Consider the following 23,778-nt stretch of genomic DNA (forward strand, 5'->3'; position numbering starts at 1 on the left):
CTGGGGAGTATTGGCAGAGTATTGCAGTGTTGCAGAGTATTGGTAGAGTATTGGCGAGTACTAGCGAGTATTGGCAGAGTATCGGCAGAGTATTGCACAGTGTTGCAGAGTATTGGCGAGTACTAGCAAGTATTTGCAGAGTATTGCAGTGTTGCAGAGTATTGGCAGAGTATTGCAGAGTATTAGCAGTGTATTGCACAGTGTTGCAGAGTATTAGCAGTGTATTGCACAGTGTTGCAGAGTATTGGCAGTGTATTGGCGAGTACTGGTAAGTATTGGCAGAGTATTGCAGTATTGCAGAGTATTGCAGAGTATTGGCAGAGTATTGGCGAGTACTGGCGAGTATTGGCAGAGTATTGCAGTGTTGCAGAGTATTGGCAGAGTATTGCGCAGTGTTGCAGAGTATTGGCAGAGTATTGCAGTGTTGCAGAGTATTGGCAGAGTATTGCACAGTGTTGCAGAGTATTGGCAGTGTATTGGTAAGTACTGGCGAGTATTGGCAGAGTATCGGCAGAGTATTGCACAGTGTTGCAGAGTATTGGCAGTGTATTGGTGAGTACTGGCAAGTATTTGCAGAGTATTGCAGTGTTGCAGAGTATTGGCAGAGTATTGCAGAATATTGGCAGAGTATTGCACAGTGTTGCAGAGTATTGGCAGTGTATTGGTGAGTACTGGCAAGTATTGGCAGAGTATTGCAGTGTTGCAGAGTATTGCAGTGTTGCAGAGTATTGGCAGAGTATTGGCGAGTACTGGCGAGTATTGGCAGAGTATTGCAGTGTTGCAGAGTATTGGCAGAGTATTGCACAGTGTTGCAGAGTATTGGCAGTGTATTGGCGAGTACTGGCGAGTATTGGCAGAGTATCGGCAGAGTATTGCTCAGTGTTGCAGAGTATTGGCAGTGTATTGGCGAGTACTGGCAAGTACTGGCAGAGTATTGCAGTGTTGCAGAGTATTGGCAGAGTATTGCAGAGTATTGGCAGAGTATTGCACAGTGTTGCAGAGTATTGGCAGTGAATTGGCGAGTACTGGCAAGTATTGGCAGAGTATTGCAGTGTTACAGAGTATTGCAGTGTTGCAGAGTATTGGCAGAGTATTGCTCAGTGTTGCAGAGTATTGGCAGTGTATTGGCGAGTACTGGCAAGTACTGGCAGAGTATTGCAGCGTTGCAGAGTATTGGCAGAGTATTGCAGAGTATTGGCAGAGTATTGCACAGTGTTGCAGAGTATTGGCAGTGAATTGACGAGTACTGGCAAGTATTGGCAGAGTATTGCAGTGTTACAGAGTATTGCAGTGTTGCAGAGTATTGGCAGAGTATTGCACAGTGTTGCAGAGTATTGGCAGTGTATTGGCGAGTACTGGCAAGTATTGGCAGAGTATTGCAGTGTTGCAGAGTATTGGCAGATCAGTATTGCAGAGTATTGGCAGATCAATGCAGAGTATGGGCAGAGTACTGCAGGTTATTGTCATGAGCAGCGCTGTGGGCACTACACATCAAGCCCACAGCGCTGATGCCATCTCTCCCCCTCTCCCCTCTCACTGTACCGATTGGTACAGAAAGGAGAGGGAGGAACTGGCGTCATGAGATGATGACGGGTTGTTTTTCAAGTGATTGCAATCCGTGATCTGCCGGGTCTTCCGCACCCGACGATCACGGAGGGTTTGCGGGAGCGCGCCCCACAAGAGCAAGATTCTGGGAGGACATCCATGGACGCCCTCCCAGAAAAGTGATGTTGCATACACACGGTCGGACTAAGTTGTCGGAAAATCTGATTGTACATAACGTGATGACGTTATTTCGTTATGACGGGACTACGTTCAGGCTAGTAGCCAATAGCTTTGGCCTAAGAATTTGATCTGAGCATGCGTGGCACTTTGTCCGTCGGAGTAGGCTACACATGATCGGAGTATGTCCGATAGGAGCATTTTGTCGGAAAATATTTCCAGCAAGTTGGAAAAGTTAGTCCGATGGATATTCCGATGGAAACAGTCCGATGCAGACCACACACAGTCGGAATATCTGACAAAACGCTCCGATCGGACACATTCCGACGGAATCTCCGACCGTGTGTACAAGGGCTTATAGTTTTTCGGCGTCCCTGGCAAGAACAGAACTCTCTCTCTTTCTGTCATCTGTTGAAAATCCTTTTTGTGAATCAAATTACTTAAGAGAATTATCTGCAGTCAATGTAATAGTTGTGATAAAGAGAATGAAAAAGCAATTCCTTGTAACACATTGACCAGACTGACGCTGTTCAATTAGTCTACCACATGAGCATAATTCTATTTTTACAAAATGTGACTCTTGTTGGTTATGTTTAATTATATGTATCGCTTTGGTCACATGTGAAAACAGACCCTTGTTTGATGTAAGTGGTAAATGTTGTGGGGCCAATTAACACAAGTGAAGTGATTGCCTTTTCAAATAACTTTATTTAATAGAAATTAATTTTCCTATAATGTCAGGATTCATGAAAGAAACAATTACGCATCATGGTTGTATAACTCCCCACAACTAACAAGGCTTATCCTATGATGGGGCAGTCTATCATTGTGTAATATTGGGCTTGTTTGTCAGAGTAAGGCCGCGTACACACGAGCGGACTGTTCGCCCAACTTTGTTCGTCAAACAATCCGACAAACAGTCTGCTCAAAATTTGCATGAATGGACTTGACCACACACGATGAACGAACAGTCCGCTGAAAGTGTGCGCGATGACGTGAACGGCACGTACGACGGGACGAGAAATTCGACGTACAATACACTGCAATGCAACCTTCGCCGTGTAAATCCTTTCTGAGCATGCGCGAAACTTAGTTTGTCGAACAAGCCTACACACGAGCGGACTGTCCGCTCAAACCAAGTTTCAGCGGACTGTCTTACGGAAATTCCGAAAAACTTTGTTCGTCAGACTGTCCGCTGAAACTGTCCGCTGAAGCCCACACACGAGCGGACTGTCCGCTGAAACACTGTTCAGCGGACAAAGTTGGGCGAACAGTCCGCCCGTGTGTACGCGGCCTCACAGAAACTTATTTGTGTTTGCTTTAATGATCAGGATGGTGGGGAGCCAAGAAAAATTGTAAAGGGGTTGGGGATCTGCGTAGGTAAGGTTAAAGGGACCATGTCAGCTCTCTATGTCAGCCTTTCTTAACTTTATTTACCCCAGAGGAAAAATCAGGTCTCAGGGAACCCTTAAAATTAAATAATTGGGGGTCAGTGGGAAAATGCCCCTTATATTGGAGACCAGTAGGAAGATTACCCCCATTACATAGGAGGCCAGTGGAAAGATTACCCTGTTACAATGGTGGACAGAGGTAAGATTAACACCATTACATTGGGGGCCAGTGGGAAGATTACCCCCATTACATTGTACATTGGAGGTCAATGGGAAGATTACCCCAATTACATTGGTGGCCAGTGGGAAGATCGTCCCCATTACATTGGTGGCCAATGGTAAGATTAACACCATTACATTGGTGGCCAGTGGGAAGATTACCCCCATTACATTGTATATTGGAGGCTAATGGGAAGATTACCTCCATTAAATTGGTGGCCAGTGGGAATATTACCCCCATTATATTGGTGGACAGTGGGAAGGTTACCCCCATTACATTGTACATTGGAGGCCAATGGGAAGATTACCTCCATTACATAGGAGGCCAGTGGGAAGATTACTCCCATTACATTGATGGCCAGTGGGAAGATTACCCCTATTACATTGGTGGCTAGTGGGAAGATTACCCGCATTACATAGTACATTGAAGGTCAATGGGAAGATTACCCCCATTACATTGGTGGCCAATGGGAAGATTGCCCCAATTACATCGAAGGCCAGTGGGAAGATTGCCCCCCCATTACATTGGTGGCCAGTGGGAAGATTGCCCCCATTACATTGGAGGCCAGTGGGAAGATTTCCCCCATTACATTGGAGGCCAGTGGGAAAATTACCCCCATCACATTGGAGGCCAGTGGAAAAAAAATACCTCCTTTACAGTGGTGATCGTAATGCCTCCCTTAGGGATGGCTAAAAAGAACATTGGTGTCATGTTGATTGTCCTGTCAATAGATGTTGACCCTGTAACTATGCAGGCACCATCAAATGGGAGGTCAACCACTCACATCTCAAGGAACCTCTAGCAACCTCTAGATAAACCTAGAATGCCTCCCTTATAGATGGCTAAAAAAGATTATTGGTGTCCTGCAACTGACTCCGCCAAGTGGTGTTGGTGACAAAACTATTGAAGCATCATTCAATGGGAGTTCAATCAGTCACAGCTCAAGGAACCCCTAGCAACCTCTGTGGAGACTGAAGGGTTCTATGAAACCTTGGCACAGAATGGGTGATATGAATAAATCAAAAGACTAGTCCTCTGCAAGAGAAGAGCTGCAACCTCCATCACTCTCTTCAGCATTCATCACTCTTGGAGTTGAGGGATGCCTAGAATGGCAATTGTGTGATGGCTTTTCCTTGGACACTCATGTCTCTATGGGATTCAGCAGTGATGTATTGGTCAAAGAAAGAAACCACGGTGCATGGTGAAGAACACAGGCATCTGAAACTTGTTGAATGTCTGAAAGTATTGAATAGGCCACTTATATAGATTACTGGAGAAGTGAGCATAATACCTCTTCTATTGCAATAAAACTGGTCTTTTGACCTTGACAAGGTCTCTTTAAAAGTAATCTGTGGTCAAAATGAAAAGTCCAGAGGTACAGGCCTTCAGTTATGGAGCTTAAGAAAATATCAATGGGCTGTAACGTCACTGCACTTCTGCTCCATTAAGAGTCTCTCTGCTGAGGTGGCACATGGGACTTGTAGTCTCATGTTGAATTCAAAATCAAACAGAATCCTGTGATTCAAATAAGTGGGGGTGGTTTGGTGGTAGGTGGGCCTAGGAATGGCAACATGTTGCATTTTATACTATAAGTGTTGGTGTATCATGAGATGTGCTGTGAAAGGTGTAATTCGTCTCTGGTAAAAGCATATCTGAAGGTTAATTTAAAAATATTCCTAAATTAAAAAATAATTTTGATCGGTCACTACGGGCACAAACTCTGAATGCCAAATTTTTGAGGAATAAGCCCCAATGTCTGCCAACTCCTCCAAGTACATAGCTGTGTCTAATATCAGACAAATGCAGTTAAGAAGAATGTAGCAATCTCAGTGCTATATTATGTAAGACTGCTGTGCAAACTCAGGGGCTAGATGACAACGCATCAGACAGGGCAGTCTTCTGACCACTGAAACTCAATCTGTCAGATAAAGACATCATAAGTAAAGCTGCTTGTTGCTGCAGCCAATAGATTGAATAAAGACTAAATGACAGCACATATAGGATCTAAAAAAGTCTGAAGGTACGTGAACGAGGAGAGGTGAGGGGAGGGGCTCGACTACGGCGCCCTCATGTGTGGACGGAGGAAACCCCGCTATACCAGCGGGTACGGAGCATGGTGAGAGAGCGCTCGGCTCCGGGAGAACGAAGCAGTCCTCACCTGTTGACGGTACCCCCCCGCCGGTTCGCCGGTCTGCCTGCCTGCCTGCTCGCCTGCCTGTCTAGCCGCTGGGGTGAACAAAAGTGAAAGTGAAATGAGAGGCAAGCTGAAACAGAGGTGTCAGCGTGACTAGGAGAACTCCATCTGGCGGCAGGTAGAAGAAAGGAGGCTAACTGGAGACGGAGGAACCCCTCCTGGATCCCCCCCCCTTCTGCTTTCTCCCCCTTCTGATCTCTCAAAGGATGATCGCCCTGAAAAGGCTGAAAAGGCTGGACCCTGAATGGAACAGGAAGAGCTGGAAATAAGGTCAGATCGTTACTGGGCTGTATCTCTGTATCTCTGTTATGTAGATCAAGAAGTGACAGAATAATGGACTCTTGAAATAAGTGATTCAATTTAACTGAGAGATAGGAGAGGAACATTGTGTACAGTTCGGAAGCTGGAGGCACCAGGAAGAAGTTGAGTAAAAACATAATGAGTATAATGAGTGCTGACTAACCTTGATCACCCTCCTTGCCCCCTATTATCTTTGCTGTCTCCCTTATCTTTTGGTTGTTTCCGTTTATCCCAGTGTTTTGTATGGAGAGACAGCGCGATAAACTAAGGGGATAACATCAGAACCTCAATATTATCTTAGAGAAAGTGATGTTTAAAGGAGAAGGCATCTTAAGTATTAGAAGTAGAAAAAAGGGGGAAATCATTATCGTTTAAACCTGTGGTAGAAAACGGGGAGATGCACGAACAGTGGTGGAGAGAACTGAAAAAAAAAAAAAAAAACCCCTTTTCCCCCCTCCTTAGATTTGTCTATTGCAAAAAATACTGGGAGGATCGAACATTAAGCTGTATGGACAATTGTGCAACATGGAGTGATATAATTACTTGCAAATAACATACTATCAGCAGGTGAACAGCTAGGAACCCAGAGCTGGACCTAGGTTGAAACAGTTTTAAGTGCTGGTGTCTTTACCTTCATTTTGTTTGCAGTCGCCCCCCTCCTTGCTTGCGCTCAGCATGAACAACCAGTTTGGTTGACTAAAGGACATTAAATTCCACAAATAAGTAATGATTTAAAAGGACGGTACTTAATACTTACATAATCACTATAATTGCAAAAAACGTTGTATAGGGGATGGTGCAATGTAGGTGATTTATTTACAGACAATATATCAAACAGCAAACCATATGGTCGCAGCACGCAAGTGGATATAAGTGTAACAGCTCAGGAAGTAAATGAGTGGCATGCCGTGTACCGAGTGTTGATTGCAGGAGATAAATTCCAAGAAAATAGTGGAAAATTTATACGTGTGAATATATGCTGGTGGAGTGAACGGTAGGAGTGGATTTCTTAAGTCATTACTTTACGCCTCTTTGGGAAGATCTCAGGCAGAAGTAGTTACTCCACTTTGGCCCCTCCCCCCCTATTTCCAAAAGCAAAAGGGGGAATCCTGGGGAAGAGAAAAATAAAAGACAACATGAGGGGAAGAAACCCCAAAATGAATGACCCGAAAGCCCCGAGGGAGAGTTTAAACACAAGTACAATTCAGAAATATCTAAAGGAAACAACCCAAAAAAGCCCTGGGCTTGAGAGAAATCAAAAAGGAGTAAGAGAGAGGAAGAAAGACACGGGAAAATCAGAAGGGGCACGGGGAGGCACCTCCGGAGAGGAGACGGATTCGGATTCGGAGAGCAGAAGGAGGGAGCCAAGGGTTTCCTCGCAAATACCTACAAAAAGTGAAATGTTAGACATGTTTGCGAAACTAGAAAACACTATTAAAGCGGAGATCTTAACAGTAAGGACGGATTTGGGACACTTATTGAGGCGAGTGGAAGAAGTGGAGGAACAAACAGGAAGACAGTCCAAAGAAATATCAGATTTAAAAATGCAAGCCTCGAAAATGCAGGAGGCACACAGGGAGATAATATACAAGATGGAGGAGCATGAAAACCAAAATCGACGCCAAAACCTGAGGATTAGATCCGTACCAGAACAACAGGGAGAAGACCTGAGTGTGAAAATAGGGAAGATATTCAATCCAATTCTGGGAAAAGCAGAAGACGCAGAGCTAAAAATAGACCGGGCGTACAGAGTCCGGAAACCCCCAGGGTTAAATGAAGAGGTACCGAGAGATGTGATTATAAAATTTCATCTCTTCGAAGATAAAGCTAAGATATGGAGTAAACTTAGAGGACTATCTTCAGTCCAATTTGAAGGGGAAACGCTACAGGTCTTCATGGATTTATCTCCAGGGACTTTGGCACGGAGAAGAAGATTAAAACCACTACTGGAACAATTGAGGAGAGCAAACATAAGATATAGCTGGGGATACCCAGCAGCACTTGTGGTGCAGAGGGAGGGAAGAACTGTTAGGCTTAAGTTCTTAGACGAACTGGAGGACTTTTGCAACAAAATAGGAGTTCCAACCCCCACGATTCCTTTAGATCCATGGGAAATGCAATTTTAGTGGAGAGGGGAGGGGGGGGTAAGAAGTTTACTCTATGGAATGGTGTTTCTTTGATTGAGGGGGGGGGGCGGGGGGGAGGGGGGCGGAGGAGGGGATGGATTGCTGAAGAAGGGGGAGCTGAGCTCCAATGTTCCTTGCCAGCAGGGGGCATTTTTGCTCTCTGGGGGGGAAGGGGAGAGGGGAGCTCAGAAGGGGGAAGCTGTAGTCGGGGTCAAACCCTGGGAGAAAGGGCTTGCAGAAGGGGTATATCTCACAATGCAAAGCAAAGGCCAGGAATGGGCCGGAGGGGGGGAAAGGATGAGGGGGGAGGGGAGGGGGGATTTGGGTAGAAGAAAGGGGAAAATTTATTTCTGGCAGTTGAAAATAAAAAAAAGAGAAGAGGGGGTGCAAATAGATCATAGAAGGTGGAGATTAATGTTTCTTCCAAGTAGTTTCGGATGACAGAGATAAGGTTTGTGTCATATAATATAAGGGGCTTGAATTCTCTTGATAAGAGATTTAAGCTCTTAAAGGAATTACAGCAATATAAAGCCGAAGTAGTGTTTCTTCAAGAGACCCACTTAACACAAGACACGAATGTTAAACTGTACTCCGATAACTACCCGAACTGGTTTTATGGAGATTCGCCAATAAAGAGGGCTAAGGGAGTGGCAATTGGGTTCGGGAAAGAGATAAAATTTAAGGTGACAGACAGACTGACCGATCCGGAGGGTAGATACCTGTTCCTGAAGGGGTACCTTGGGGAAAAAACGTTTACCTTAGCAAATGTGTATAGTCCAAATAAAAATCCAATAGGATATTTGAAGCAAATCCTGAGGAGACTTGCGGATTTCAGAATAGGAGAAGTGATACTGGCAGGGGACCTTAACTTTTGTATGGACCCGGCATACGATAGTACGTCCTGTGTAGGAGGGGGGAGGGGTCTGAAAATGATCAAATCCAGACTAAGACAAAGTCAATTGATAGATGTATGGAGGATACAACACGAAAAAATAAAAGACTACACCTTCTTCTCCCCAGTACATGGGACGTACTCTAGATTAGACTATATGTTGGTTGAACATAGAATGTTGGAGACTATTTTGGAAACAAAGATAGGAATTGTATCCCTGTCAGATCACTCTCCTATTATAATGAAGATGAGGATACCAGGAATACAGAAGTACCCATTCACCTGGCGGTTAAACGAGGACCTTTTACAGGATAAAAAAACTGTGGAATTAATACAAAAAGAAATAGAGTTTTATTTTGAGACAAACGATACCAGAGAGGTGTCGGGTGCCTCTCTTTGGGAGGGGCATAAAGCCTATGTCAGAGGTATCCTCGTATCCATAGGGGCGGGAAAGAAAAGGGAAAAAGCAGAGGAAAAGGAGAAATTGGTGAGAGAGGTTTTCAGGTTGGAACAGGAACACAAGAAACAAAGGGGACAACAACCGGACCTCTTTCACCAATTGATCATAAGGAGGGAGGAATTGAAAGATATATATGATCGGGAAGCAAGAAGGTCACGAGAGGGGAGAGCTAGAGAGAAATATTTTGGGGAAAATAAAATAGGAAAATATCTAGCGAGACAGGTGAAAAACAAAAGAGTGGGTAACTTTATTGAGAAAATCCAGGATAAGAACGGGAAAATGGCTCACACCTCCAGGGAGATAGCGGAAGTATTTAAACAATATTATGAGGCTCTGTATAATGTAGACCAGAAAGGTGAACAAGGTAGAGGGAAAACTGAGAAAATTAAAGAATTTTTGAATAAGGCTAAACTACCGCGATTATCAGATAGCGACGGGCAGAGTATGGATAGACCGATCTCAGAAGAGGAAATTTACAACGCTTTAAAAGAAACGGCCTCAGGTAAAAGTCCAGGACCGGACGGGTTTACGATCACTTATTATAAAAAATACAAGGAAATACTAGTACCTCATTTTTGTAGATATATAAATAGTCTAGGTACAGAATACGGAGCGAGTAGAGACGCTCTCCGAGCCGCTATAACGCTGATTCCGAAGGAGGGCAAAGATCACACGCTCTGCGGGAACTATAGGCCGATAGCCTTGCTGAACACAGATATAAAGCTATATGCCAAAGTATTGGCGGCCAGGTTAAAAGAAAAAATGACAGAGCTGATACACGCGGACCAAGTCGGATTTATACCTGAGAGAGAGGGTAGGGATAATGGGGTGAGGGCACTGCTCCTTATCCAAGCTTTAAAAGACAATGGGTCCCCAGGTCTATTCCTGTCGATGGATGCTGAGAAAGCCTTTGACAGGGTAGACTGGGGACTCATGTTAGAAACCCTGGAGGTGATGGGAGTGGGCCCAAGGATGATCCACTGGATCAAAGTATTATATAAGAACCCACAGGCGGTGGTTAAGGTCAATGGAGAAATTTCTTCACAGCTACAAATGGGAAATGGTACTAGGCAGGGGTGTCCACTATCACCCCTGCTGTTTGCGATCTCCCTTGAACCCCTGTTGGCATCGATCCGTCTTAATCCAGATATAAAAGGGATTAGGGTGGGAGAAGAAGAGCACAAACTCGCAGCATATGCGGATGATGTGCTCTTCTTCATTACAAACCCAAGAATAACGATTCCGAACTTGCTGGGGATCCTGGAAACATTTGGAAAAATCTCAAATTTGAAGATTAACCTAGGCAAGTCCGAAATCCTAAACATTAACATCAGTAACCAGGAAGCAGAGAGACTGCAAGCGGAATTCCATTTTCCCTGGCGTAAAGAGATCAAATACCTGGGAGTCTTTCTCGCAAATACTCTCAGGAAAATATATCTGAAAAACTATATTCCACTATTAGAGGAAATAAAGAGAGAAATTAAAAAAATATCATTTAATTCCCTATCGTGGCTAGGACAGATAAATGTAGTGAAAATGATCCTAGTACCGAAGATCATATACAAGTTCCAAATGATGCCTATCCCACTCCCTGCGGCCTTTTTTGAAATATTAAGGAAATTAATCTCGAAATTTATTTGGCAATACAAAAAGCCGAGGATTGCATTTGCGACATTAAGGAGGGGGAAAAACCAAGGGGGACTTGCGGTTCCGGACTTGAAAAGATACTATAACGCAGTGGTTCTCTCACGGGTGGTAGAGTGGGTTAAAGAATTAAACGAAAAAAGATGGGTTAGCTTAGAAAATATATTATCTCAAACACAATTAGGGAGAGTAATATGGAACCCGCCACAATATAGGACAGTAGGACCTAACACACATGAAATAACACGGCACGTTTTAAAAATTTGGGATCGAACACACACACAAAATAAATGGGAGTATAATTCACCCATGATTTACCTAAAAGAAAACGAATTTTTTCCACCGGGAAAGTTAGAAATAGGGGGGAATTGGATAAAAAAAAATAATGCACAATTAAAAGATATATTGGTAAAAGGTAAATTAAACACTTTTCAAGCACTAAGGGAGGACAACGAATTGATGAGGATTGATGCTTGGCGGTTCCTCCAACTCCGTCAGTTTGTAGCAAGATTGCCTCAACCCTTACGAGACGAAGAAGCACTGAGGCCTTTTGAACGTCTCTGTCAGAGAGTAAAATCAAAAAACAACATTGGTAAAATCTATAAAATACTTTCAGAGGGAGACGAGCTGGAGGACCCCGCATTTATCAATAAATGGGAAAACGACTTGGGGTCACAATGTAACACTCAAATTAGAAAGAAAATTTTTAGACTAGTACACTGGGGGGGGGGGGGGAATAAATTGATCGAGACGAATTATAAGTGTCTGGCAAGATGGTATATCACCCCTGATAGATTGGGCAAGTTCGGAACTGATCAATCCTCGGAGAGTTGGCGGGGCTGCAGGAAGATTGGGAATATGGGTCATATATGGTGGGACTGTCCCATTATTAAAGATTTCTGGAGGAAGATTATTGATATAATAAAAGTAGTAACAAAAAAAGAAGTGAGAGAAGATCCGTGGATCATCTTGTTTCATGGGACAGAGGAATCAATAAAACAATATAGTGCCACGATAATCCCCATATTACTCGATACCGCAAAAAGCCTAATCCCAAAAAAATGGCGAGAGAAGGAGAGTCCCAAAGTACAGGAATGGATCGCCCGAGTAAATCAAATACAACAGTTGGAATGTTTAGAGGAAGAGGGAGAGGATATGACAGCCAAAGAGGAGGGACTGGGGAAATGGGAATCCTGGGAAAAATTCAAAAAATCATGGCGGTATATGGAAGAAATAACTCAATAGCATGAAAAATTAGAAACCTCTGATTGAAACGAAAAAATTATGAACCCCTAGAGAAACAGGCCAGTTAGGGGAGGGGAGGGGGGGGGAAGGGGGGGGGGGGTTTGAAGTAGGTTTGGGAGTAAAGGGTTTGACGGTATAGGAATAAACTAAGAAAGTTGTAAGAAATGTACATAAATGGACGGATTGTACCGTTGGATAATAATTGTTATACTGTTGGAAAAATAAATAAAGATTATATAAAAAAGTCTGAAATTAATTTCCTATTACCTCTTGCTTCCTACTATCTCTTTCAAGTGTAGTACTGACCCCCGAAGGAGCTGCTGGTTTTTATTGGGCTTACCGTTACCTCACCTGCTTGCTTCTCTGTCTCGCTTCTCTGTCTCAGGGGTCCCGTTGGAAAGTAGCCCAAAGAATGTTAGATCCGACAATGAGTCCTTTTTCGGAATAGACATAAAGTCCTTCAATAGAGGGTCAAAGGCAGTGGCGTAACTAGAACCTTCAGGGCCCCGATGCAGGAAACCATGGCGGCCCCCCCCCCGACCTCCGGACAGGGCTCTTTTCTCCGAGCCCAATGGTGGAACACCAGGGCCCAGTCCCAAGTGGGTGGCTGCATATAAAGGAACCGATTTAAAAAACATCAATTACAGCCACTGTGCCCATCAAACGCCACCACTGTACCATCTAATGCCACCACTGTACCATCAAATGTCACTACTGTGCCCATCAAACTCTGCGGCTGTACCCATCAAATGCCACCGCTGTGCCAATCAAATGCCACCGCTGTGCCCATCAAATGCCGCCACTGTGCCCATCAAATGCTGCTACTGTGCCCATCAAATGTTGCCACTGTGAATCCCCACTGCCCGCTCACTGTCTGCCCGCCACTTACCCTGTCTTGGTGGGGCAGCGGGTAACGGCCATGAGCGGGGTCCTCCATGCAGCTAGTGCCATCCTCATCTCCCGTCCTCTCCTCCTGATGGGCGTCTAATAGCTGTGTCTATCGTTTCAGCCAATCAAGTGATGGGTAAAAGACCCGCACACCTGATTGGTGGAGAGGCGGTTCAGTGTTAGGAAAGTGAATATTAATTCACTTTTCTAACACACCTGGCTGGGTAGACTGTGAGCGTCAAGCATGGCTCTCGCAGTTCACCTATTTTGAAGCCTATTATAGCCCATGGCTCTAATCAGGAGCTGCAAAAACACCCCCGCTGTAATTCAGGCACCCCAAAAGGAACCAGAACCCCAAAATATGGGGGTGGCAGCGGTGGCCATGGATAGATTCATGCTATGCTATGCATGAATCTATCCATTGGTCATAGAGGGGGGTGGAACCTGTGCACCCTTTTGGATGCACTGCCACTGATAAACACATGCACACACACATGCATACATACACATACATATATGAACACACACACACATACATACATGCATGCTCTCACACACACATACAAGCATGTTCACACACACACATACAAGCATGCTCACACACACTCACACACATACAAGCATGCTCACACGCGCACACACACAAGCATGCTCACACACACACACATACATTAATTCTCACACATACATACAAGTATGCTCACGCACACAGATACAAGCATGCACGCACACAGATACAAGCATGCTCCTACACACACACACACACACACACACACACACACACACACACACACACATACATGCATGCTCACACACACACACACATACATGCATGCTCACACACATACATACATGCTCACACACATGCATGCTCACACACGCTCACACACACACACACACACACACACACACACACACACACACACACATACATGCTCACACACACACACATACAAGCATGCTCACATACACACACAAGCATGCTCACGCACACACAAGCATGCTCACACGCACATACAAGCATGCTCACACACACACACACACACACAAGCATGCTCACACACACATACAAGCATGCTCACACACACGCACATACAAGCATGCTCACACACACACAAGCATGCTTACACGCACACACAAGCATGCTCACACACATGCACATACAAGCATGCTCACACACACATACAAGCATGCTCACACACACATACAAGCATGCTCACACACATACATACAAGCATGCTCACACACACGCACATACGATCATGCTCACACACACATACATACAAGCATGTTCACACACACACACACACACACACAAGCATGTTCACTCATACAAGCATGCTTACACACACACACACAAGCATGTTCACTCATACAAGCATGCTCACACACACACACACATAAAAGCATGTTCACTCATACATGCATGCTCACACACGTTCACTCATACATGCATGCTCACACACACACACATACAATCACAAATACAGTAGATAGGCTTATTAAAAAAAAACAGCAGACATTTACCTCTTCCTGGCGGGTACTGCACTCTAGGGGGAGACAAAGAGCACACACTGCTTTCACTAAGCCTAATGTGAGGAGCTGCCGCACAGTGCCGATTTCAGTTCGGCTGATGATTGTGAGCTCCTCTCAGCCTTCCCTCCTATCGCAGAAGTACAGGGGGCCCTCGGGCCCCCTGCAAAAAGGGGCCCGGTCGCCATGGCGATCTTGACGACCCCTATAATTCCGCCACTGGTCAAAGGGTTAAGGGGAGTTCAGGCACCTGGTAATTGCGGGTTAGAGTTATCGTTCAGATCCAGAGGACAAACAGCTCCACAGACTGGATCCAGCAACCACCGGATAAGCCCCTCTCACTGACCTAGCAGCCGGTGAGATGCTAAATAAAGTCTCTGCCACAGGCTTGTTAATTGAACAAAAACATTCTTGAGAGATTTAAAGAACTGCCATACAGTACCAGTATTCTTTCAGCCGAACCGGCGATACTGTATGGTTGTTGATCCGGGATGTGTCCCCCAACTGGGTTTCCAGGCTCCTCCAGAGATAACAGCCTTGTGCTCGGTCCTCTACTAGAAAAGTCCACCCCTGGATCCTCCAGTCACTTGGCCTCTCCCCGCAGGCGAGACAGCATAGGACCATCCCTGGATCAGTAGGCCCCAGGACTTTTGGGCCTACTCTCTCTGTTGCAAAGCCTCGGGCCAGCCGGCCCCAAGAGGCAGAATCAAGCAACACACACACCCCAGGCCAGGAGGTCCATGAGGTCAGGATAGCGATCCCCGGAAAAATACCCCACAATATGGCGTCTGTACCTTAAATACCCTCTCCCGGAATGCACAGGGGGGGAACCTCTTCCTTTGGGCCATTTACGAGTAAAAGGTGGTATTCAATACATCCAGCTTGTTGCATTTCTACACCCACCGGCGGTGACATCGAAACCTACGGTCAGGTGGAAATTAGTGCAACCCAGCTGAACTGGTACAGAAACCAGAACTTTTTGGAATAATTATTCTGAGCCCAACTGCAGTTTCAGACAACTTAAATTTGAAAAATAATAGCGTCTGCTCATTAGGAGCAGGGTGCTACACAAGCTATTAAAGCAAGTGAGAAATTTAAAAGTGTCATCTGATTGGATGTTATGGACAGCTGTTAATAGTGACACCTCTGGCAGATGACCCTAAGTGACAGCTTTGTCTTCACCAGAGCACCCCCACAAGGAGTGATGGGTCTGTGACCTTAGTAGACCCTGGGCTACTTTGCCACTAGCTGTCACTAGGTAACAGTCATTGGGTTTGTCCCTCCAAGGGGTCCTATGAGCAGGGTGACTACATTGAGGAAATAGGACAGAATGCGTTAGAAGATCTGGGCCGAGGTCAGAGCTGACACCAGACAGTCAATGTGCAGGCAGCGGTCTAGGTAAGCGACAAACAGAAAAACCATCAATGTCCATGCAGAGGTTAAGACAAAAGGCAGGTGTGGGAATAGTCAGGGTCCAAGCAGTGGTTGAGGCAGGTGACAGGATATTGAACAGTCAATGTCTAGGCAGAGGTTGAGGCAGGTGACAGTCGAGTGAATGTCTAGGCAGAGGTTGAGGCAGGCAAGAGAATAGCCAATGTCCAGGCAGATGCTCAGTTAAGTGGCAGACAAGATAATTTAGTAGTCAGGGTCCAGGCAGAGGTCCAGGCAGGCAGTATGCAAGAGGTCAGTCAGGGTCCTAGCAGAGGTCAAGGCAGGCAGCAAGCAAGTTAATAGTTAGGGTCATAGCAGTGGTTGAGGCAGACAGCAGGCAAGAGAATAGCCAATGTCCAGGCAGAGGTCAAGTGAGGCAGCAGGCAAGTTAGTAGTCAGGGTCCAAGCAGAGGTCCAGGCAGGTGGTAGGCAACAGGGCACACAGGGTCCTAGTATAGGTCAAGCCAGACAGCAAGCAAGTTAATAGTTAGGGTCTAAGCAAATGTCCAGGCAGGCAGCAAGCAAGGTAATAGGGTCCAAGCAAAGGTCCAGGCAGGCAGTAGGCAAGAGGGCAGTCAGGGTCCTAGCAGAGGTCAAGGCAGGCACCAGGCAAGTTCCATAGTTAGAGTCTAAGCAGAGCTCAGGGCAGGCAGTAGGCAAATTAGTATTCGGGGTCCAAGAAGAGGTCCAGGCAGGCAGTAGTCAGGGTCCTAGCAGAGATCAAGGCAGGCAGCAGGCGAGTTAATAGGGCCCAAGTAGTGGTTGAGGCAGATGGCAGGCAACAGAATAGTCAATGTCCAGGCAGTGGTCGAAGGAGGCAGCAGGCAAAAGAGTAGTCAGGAGCCAAGCCTAGGTTGGGGCAGGGGGTGACATGCTGCGGAAGGACAGGATGGGCCCTAGAAGGACTGTAACAACAGCACAGCAGTTCTTTGATAGATACTACTACAACAAGACAAACACAAATCTTTCAGTAAAAATTCCTGGCAGCTAAACTGAAATACACATTTGACAGGTTGTTGTACCTTTTAACAGATTTATATTTCTAATTTCCAGTAATAAGATATACAAAGCCCAACTTTTCTTGACTGCAGTTAAGCATTACAGCTAGGTCACCTCGAGCCTGTGAGTGGATAGTGAAGGAGCAGCAGCAGAGAAAAAGATGTCATCTCTCTGCTCTCACCTTCTGAATGCACTACACCTGACTGGTGTTGCCCCTACCTTTTCCAGTCTGAGGCTCCATTGACACCATTACAGCGTGTTTGTGGTTATGCACGTTACATGTAGTGCAGTCCATTCAAACGCTCATATGAAGTCCGTGGCTTTTTGGAGTCATTGTGCCACACTGAATCACATATTGCTGCCGCACCAGGCGTTCTGGCATGTGTGCAGATGCATGGGGGTGCCTTTAAGGATTAAATGCATCTGCAAAAGAGTGCCCGCTTCTGTGCGTTACAGGAAAGCATATGATTTTGCGCCTGAGTGCTGCCGTCCATGCCCCTGAGGACGCACGTTGGTGGCGAAACGTCGGGCGTTTTTTGGGACCTGGTGACATCAGAAGGAGCACAGGAGTGGTCTTCATTCGTTTTTTCCATCTGTAGCCGATTGTCATTTGATGCCTGTATATCTCATCTTAAATGTGAGTTCAACTACGGTTTTAGAGAATAAAAAGATTATTGGTTTATCAGTATACCTGCGCAATGAGGCCACTTTGTTTTATGTTTTCTATGGTTTTTGGGAGGATTGTTGGTCTGGAGATTTAAGCAGTTCCTGGGAAGTGAAGTGCCTACTAAACAGAAATAGGAATCCTCTTTTCCCATTGGACGACTCCCATTGAGATGATTGCGCCTCTGTAGACGAAGGGAAATCAGCATAGAAAACTGCCTCCCCCTTGGTGATTTACTACATGCGTTTTTATCTGTACATCTATGGTAAGAGTCAGTGTTTTTGGGTGTTGGTGACGGTTCCCCTCCTCCTCTGCGTATGAAATGGATTATGATTATTCCTTCTTCTGCCTTTGGATGTGATCACCATATCTGAGGATATCGTATTTTGAAGCCATTCACTATATTCTTGTTTATGAACTTTTTTTTTATATATTTTGTTTGTTTTGAATAGAGCGCTATATCATTGTCCATATAACTGAAATGTAAAACAAGAAACAAAAAAAAAGCGGCAGCAATTATTGTTTGTTAGGGAGCAGGGCCACCGTGTCCTTAACAACCGACGACTCATTCAGCTGTCAGTGGGGTTCCCCTGTTGACAACTGAAGTGTAAATGAAGTCCTGCCAATTGGAGCTGTCAAAAAAAAAAAGCAGCCAGGCAATGTTTATCAACAATATTGCTCAGCTACTGAAAAAGAAAGATAAAAAGAGATATTGTTTCTTTTTGTGCCTTTCAGTTTATTCATCTACAGATCAAAAGGCATGAACTTCGATTTGCAGATGAATTCACACCTGATCGCGATTCTGCCCACAATTTCAAATCGCTGTAAAACGCTGGATCGCGTTTGCTATTGCTTCTAATGGCACTCCAATTGTGCCGTAATTTTGTTGCGACTGTCACGCAGTAAATCGTGCTGCAATCGTGGCAAAATGCAATGGCGCTTTTGCCAAAAAGGAGCTCATGATCCCTTTGATTGCACAGTAATTTGTGGTGTGATTGGGGGTGGGAGGGGGGGGGGGCTTAAGAAGTAATGGCATCACAAACGCATCTCGCAATTTGCAGCAATTTTAAAACACGGGCGGAATGGCATTGATTCCGCCATGCAATCAGGTGTGAATGGAGCCTCAAGCAAATGGTCAAGTAAAAAATATACCTAGTTACATAGTTACATAGTAGGTGAGGTTGAAAAAAGACACAAGTCCATCAAGTCCAACCTATGTGTGTGATTATATGTCAGTATTACATTGTATATCCCTGTAGGTTGCGGTCGTTCAGGTGCTTTTATGATAGTTTTTTGAAACTATAGATGTCCCCTGCTGAGATCACCGCCTGTGGAAGGGAATTCCACAACCTTGCCACTCAGTAAAGAACCCTCTACGTAGTTTACGGTTAAACCTCTTTTCTTCTCATTTTAATGAGTGGCCACGAGTCTTGTTAAACTCCCTTCCGTGAAAAAGTTTTCTCCCTATTGTGGGGTCACCAGTACGGTATTTATAAATTGAAATCATATCCCCTCTCAAGCGTCTCTTCTCCAGAGAGAATAAGTTCAGTGCTCCAGACCTTTCCTCATAACTAATATCCTCCAGACCCTTTATTAGCTTTGTTGCCCTTCTTTGTACTCGCTCCATTTCCAGTACATCCTTCCTGAGGACTGGTGTCCAGAACTGAACAGCATACTCCAGGTGCAGCCAGACCAGAGTCTTGTAGAGCGGGAGAATTATCGTTTTATCTCTGGAGTTGATCCCTTTTTAATGCCAATATTCTGTTTGCTTTGTAAGCAGCAGCTTGGCATTGCTGAGCCCATCATCTACTAGGACCCCCAGGTCCTTTTCCATCCTAGATTCCCCCAGAGGTTCTCCCCCCAGTCTATAGATTGCAATCATATTTTTCCCCACCCAAATGCATTATTTTACATTTTACTACATTGAACCTCATTTGCCATGTAGTTGCCCACCCCATTAATTTGTTCAGATCTTCTTGTAAGGTTTCCACATCCTGCGGAGAAGTTATTTCCCTGCTTAGATTAGTGTCGTCCGCAAATACAGAGATTGATCTGTTTACCCCATCCCCATCCTCCAGGTCGTTTATGAAAAAATGAAACAGGATTGGTCCCAGCACAGAACCCTGGGGGACCCCACTACCCACCCCTGACCATTCCGAGTACTCCCCATTTATCACCACCCTCTGAACTCGCCCTTGTAGCCAGTTTTCAATCCATGTACTCACCCTATGGTCCATGCCAACGGACCTTACTTTGTACAGTAAAGGTTTATGGGGAACTGTGTCAAATGGTTTTGCAAAATCCAGATACACCACGTCTACGGGCCTTCCTTTATCTAGATGGCAACTCACCTCCTCATAGAAGGTTAATATATATATATATATATATATATATATATATATATATATGCTGTGTTTGAGTATATCCCACTTTGGGTTCTTTGCTTCTTGATGTACATACCCTACAAGGGTACAATGAGTACTGATAAAATTACCTTATTTGTTTGTTTTAGACTACCCCCTGCAGTTACACCTAGGTGGTCCTGCCACTTGGGGGGTCATGCGCTGGTTCCGCGTCGGGTTTTTCCCTTCTTCACTGGCTCTGGAGGTATGTACCTGGCCCCCTTGGGTTACATGTATTATCTATCTAGGATGGAAACTGTGGGACATTTGGCGGTTTATAGCACTGTTGGGATTACTTTGATTGATGCAGTACTTACTGGTGCTTATAATTAAATTTTTTATTAAATTGTTTTTTTTCTCCTTTTTTTTCTCTTTACTTTAGAATTTGTCTTCATATGGTGGTCTCACTCCATTTTCCCTGATGAAGCCGTTTGTATGGCGAAACATGTAGGGAGGATTTTGACCCATCTGCACACCCAGGCCTATATCATCTTGGCCCTACTTCATTGGATGTGCTTTTGTTTATTTATGATTGTACAAATCTTTTTGATACCATTGTGACTTTTGTATTTTGTTTTATTATGTATTAAAATTTGTTCTTTTAAAATATATTTCCTTGTCTTTGATAAATCTAGGCACCGTAATAACCCCCTTCCCCTCCATCTACCCTTTTTTGTCTCTAAATATTTGGGGATGAGGTGCCATATCTGAAACGGACCCCATAGCCACACTTCTTCACAATTTTATATATATATATATATATATATATATATATATATATATATATATTATTTTTTTTGTTTTCTATAAAATGTTCCTCTGTTTAAACCCCTAATTTCTGTGCATGTCGGGAAATCACGCTATTTTTCATGGGTTCCTGACACACTGTATTGTGAACCAGCCTAATGGTACCTTTGCTTGTACGCATTTGCGCATGCACCAAAAAAGCTTTTGTGATTTTGGAAAAAGAGTATTTTGTGCGATTCTTTCATGTAGGGCAGCCCATTGAAATGAACGTCTTGCCCTACACCCAAAGCGCGGGAACTGCATGCATTTTATCGGACCTGAATGATGTGAACGTGGCCTAAGAGGCGGATACAACGCTCAGCTTTTTTCACGCGGGCCTGTTCTTCAACTTGGAGGACGGAAATGACAAATCTTCTGATTTCCCGAGCTGTCTAACATACATTTTGTTCTAAAACAAGATCAGCGGCCGACGCGATTTGGGCGCTCAATATCAGGAAAGGGGAGGAGGAAGGGGCTGCTTGTCTTGACAGAGTGTGTCTTGCAAAGTCAACAGTTCAGAAAGTCTTTTGTTCCAGTAAAAGGCTCTTTAATTTTTTACGCTCACCCTTAGTTTGGTATGCATGAGCTTAAAGTCCAAAAATTATCCAGCATGTATATAATGGGATTTATTGGATGATCACGCGCATTTTCCAAAGATGTCACTTTCTGCGAGCTCTGATGGAGTAGCACTTAATGTAAATTTAATTTGAAGTGATGTATGAAAGGCTGGAGGTGATTCTCTGCGATTCCCTCACCGAGCGGACAAGGCGCTCCTTTTTTTTTTTTTTTTTCGGTAGCATCTGGATCAAGCTGCTTCCCGAGCCCAGAAGCATCGACTAACTAGGATTAATGAGCTCGCCTGTTCAGCTCACGTCCAAGGGAGGCAAGGTACATTTACTCCCAACAATGCGAGAGGGAGGGCCCCGCGCCGGGCCTGGTAGGGAGCATTGTTCACCCGAGATGGACGCATTTTATTAGCCACGATAAATAGACTCTATTGACCGGGCTTTTCATTTAGCAGATGTAATTGTTAGGCAACTGAACACGACGCGGATAATGAAATTAGAGGACGGAGGGGGAAAGAAAAATAATAATACAAAAATGAAAGAGGACCGGTGACATCACAAGGCGGATAAAAGGGGTGGAAAAAACATGGCCGCCAAAAGGTGAAAGTCACTTCCGACCAATAAAATTCTTGTATGTAGTTATGTCATTTTACCAATCAGAGACGCATATTACCAGATATTACCAGATCTCACCGGATATCACCGGATAGTCCTGGATAGTACATTCATACACCAGAAGAAATCCCAAACTCTGAGCATAAGATTATATCTAAGTAATGGGAGATAATATCTACCTGTCCAATATCTATCTTTTATCTATTTGTCTGTTCAGTATCCCCCTATTTATCTATATATTTATCCAATATCCCTCTAAATATCTATACATTCAATATCTATTAATCATCTAATTTTCCTTCTATTATCTACTTATCTACTGTACCCCTCTTTCAATCTACCTGTCTATCTATTTATCTATCTCATACATATCAATTTATTTGATCTATCTATTGTTCTATTATCTATCTACTTCATCTACCCAATATCTATCTATTTGTCTACCCATTAATATCTATCTATCTTATTTATCTATCTAAAATACATCTATTTATGTATCCATTAATATCTATCTATCTATCTATCTATCTATCTATCTATCTATCTATCTATCTATCTATCTATCATTCATTCAATAATATCTATCTAACTATCTATCTCATTTATGCATCCAATATCTATCTATTCATCTAGAGGTTCCAATATCTCTCTATACAATATTTTACTGTCTATCTATCTATCTAATATATCTAATATCTATTTATTTATTTATCTTTCTATTCAATATCGATATTATCTGTCTATCTCATTAATCCACCCAATATCTATCTATTCATCTATATATTCAATATCTATCTATCTATCTATCTATCTATCTATCTATCTATCTATCTATCTATCTATCTATTTATCTAACTAATATTTCTCTATTTATGCCATTATCAATGTAATATCTATCTATCTATATAGTATCTTACTGACTGTGAATCTATCTATCTATCTATCTATCTATCTATCTATCTATCTATCTATCTATCTATCTAATATCTCTCTATGTATGTATCTATCTATTCAATATCAATATTATCTGTCTATCTCATTGATCCATCCAATATCTATCTATTCATCTATATATTCAATATCTATCTATCTATCTATCTATCTATCTATCTATCTATCTATCTATCTATCTATCTATCTATCTATCATTCAAGAATATCTATCTAACTATCTATCTCATTTATGCATCCAATATCTATCTATTCATCTAGAGGTTCAAATATCTATCTATACAATATTTTACTGTCTATCTATCTATCTATCTATCTATCTATCTATCTATCTATCTATTTATCTAATATATCTAATATCTAATATATCTAATATCTATTTATTTATTTATCTTTCTATTCAATATCGATATTATCTGTCTATCTCATTGATCCACCCAATATCTATCTATTCGTCTATATATTCAATATCTATCTATCTATCTATTTATCTATCTATCTATCTATCTATCTATCTATCTATCTATCTATCTATCTATCTATATCTATCTATATATCTATTTATCTAACTACTATTTCTCTATTTATGTAATTATCAATGTAATATCTATCTATCTATACAGTATCTTACTGACTGTGAATCCATCTATCTATCTATCTATCTATCTATCTATCTATCTATCTATCTATCTATCTATCTACCCAATATCTATCTATTCATCTATATATTCAATATCTATACAATATCTA

The 23,778-nt window shown here is 43.4% G+C and overlaps 1 long non-coding RNA gene across 1 annotated transcript in view; it reads left to right on the plus strand.

The window, feature by feature from the left end:
• Positions 1–20,722, plus strand: part of LOC143926645 (uncharacterized) — a 228,711-nt gene extending 207,989 nt beyond the window's left edge. Inside the window, exon 4 of the long non-coding RNA XR_013262110.1 lies at positions 20,494–20,722. This is a non-coding gene — a long non-coding RNA (uncharacterized LOC143926645). The remainder of the gene's footprint in view (positions 1–20,493) is intronic.
• The last annotated feature ends 3,056 nt before the right edge of the window (positions 20,723–23,778 follow it).

This window comes from Lithobates pipiens, unplaced genomic scaffold (assembly GCF_037356315.1).
Source record: "Lithobates pipiens isolate NorthernLeopardFrog02 unplaced genomic scaffold, aLitPip1_a1.2 Scaffold_23, whole genome shotgun sequence".
NCBI classification, from domain to species: Eukaryota; Metazoa; Chordata; class Amphibia; order Anura; family Ranidae; genus Lithobates; species Lithobates pipiens.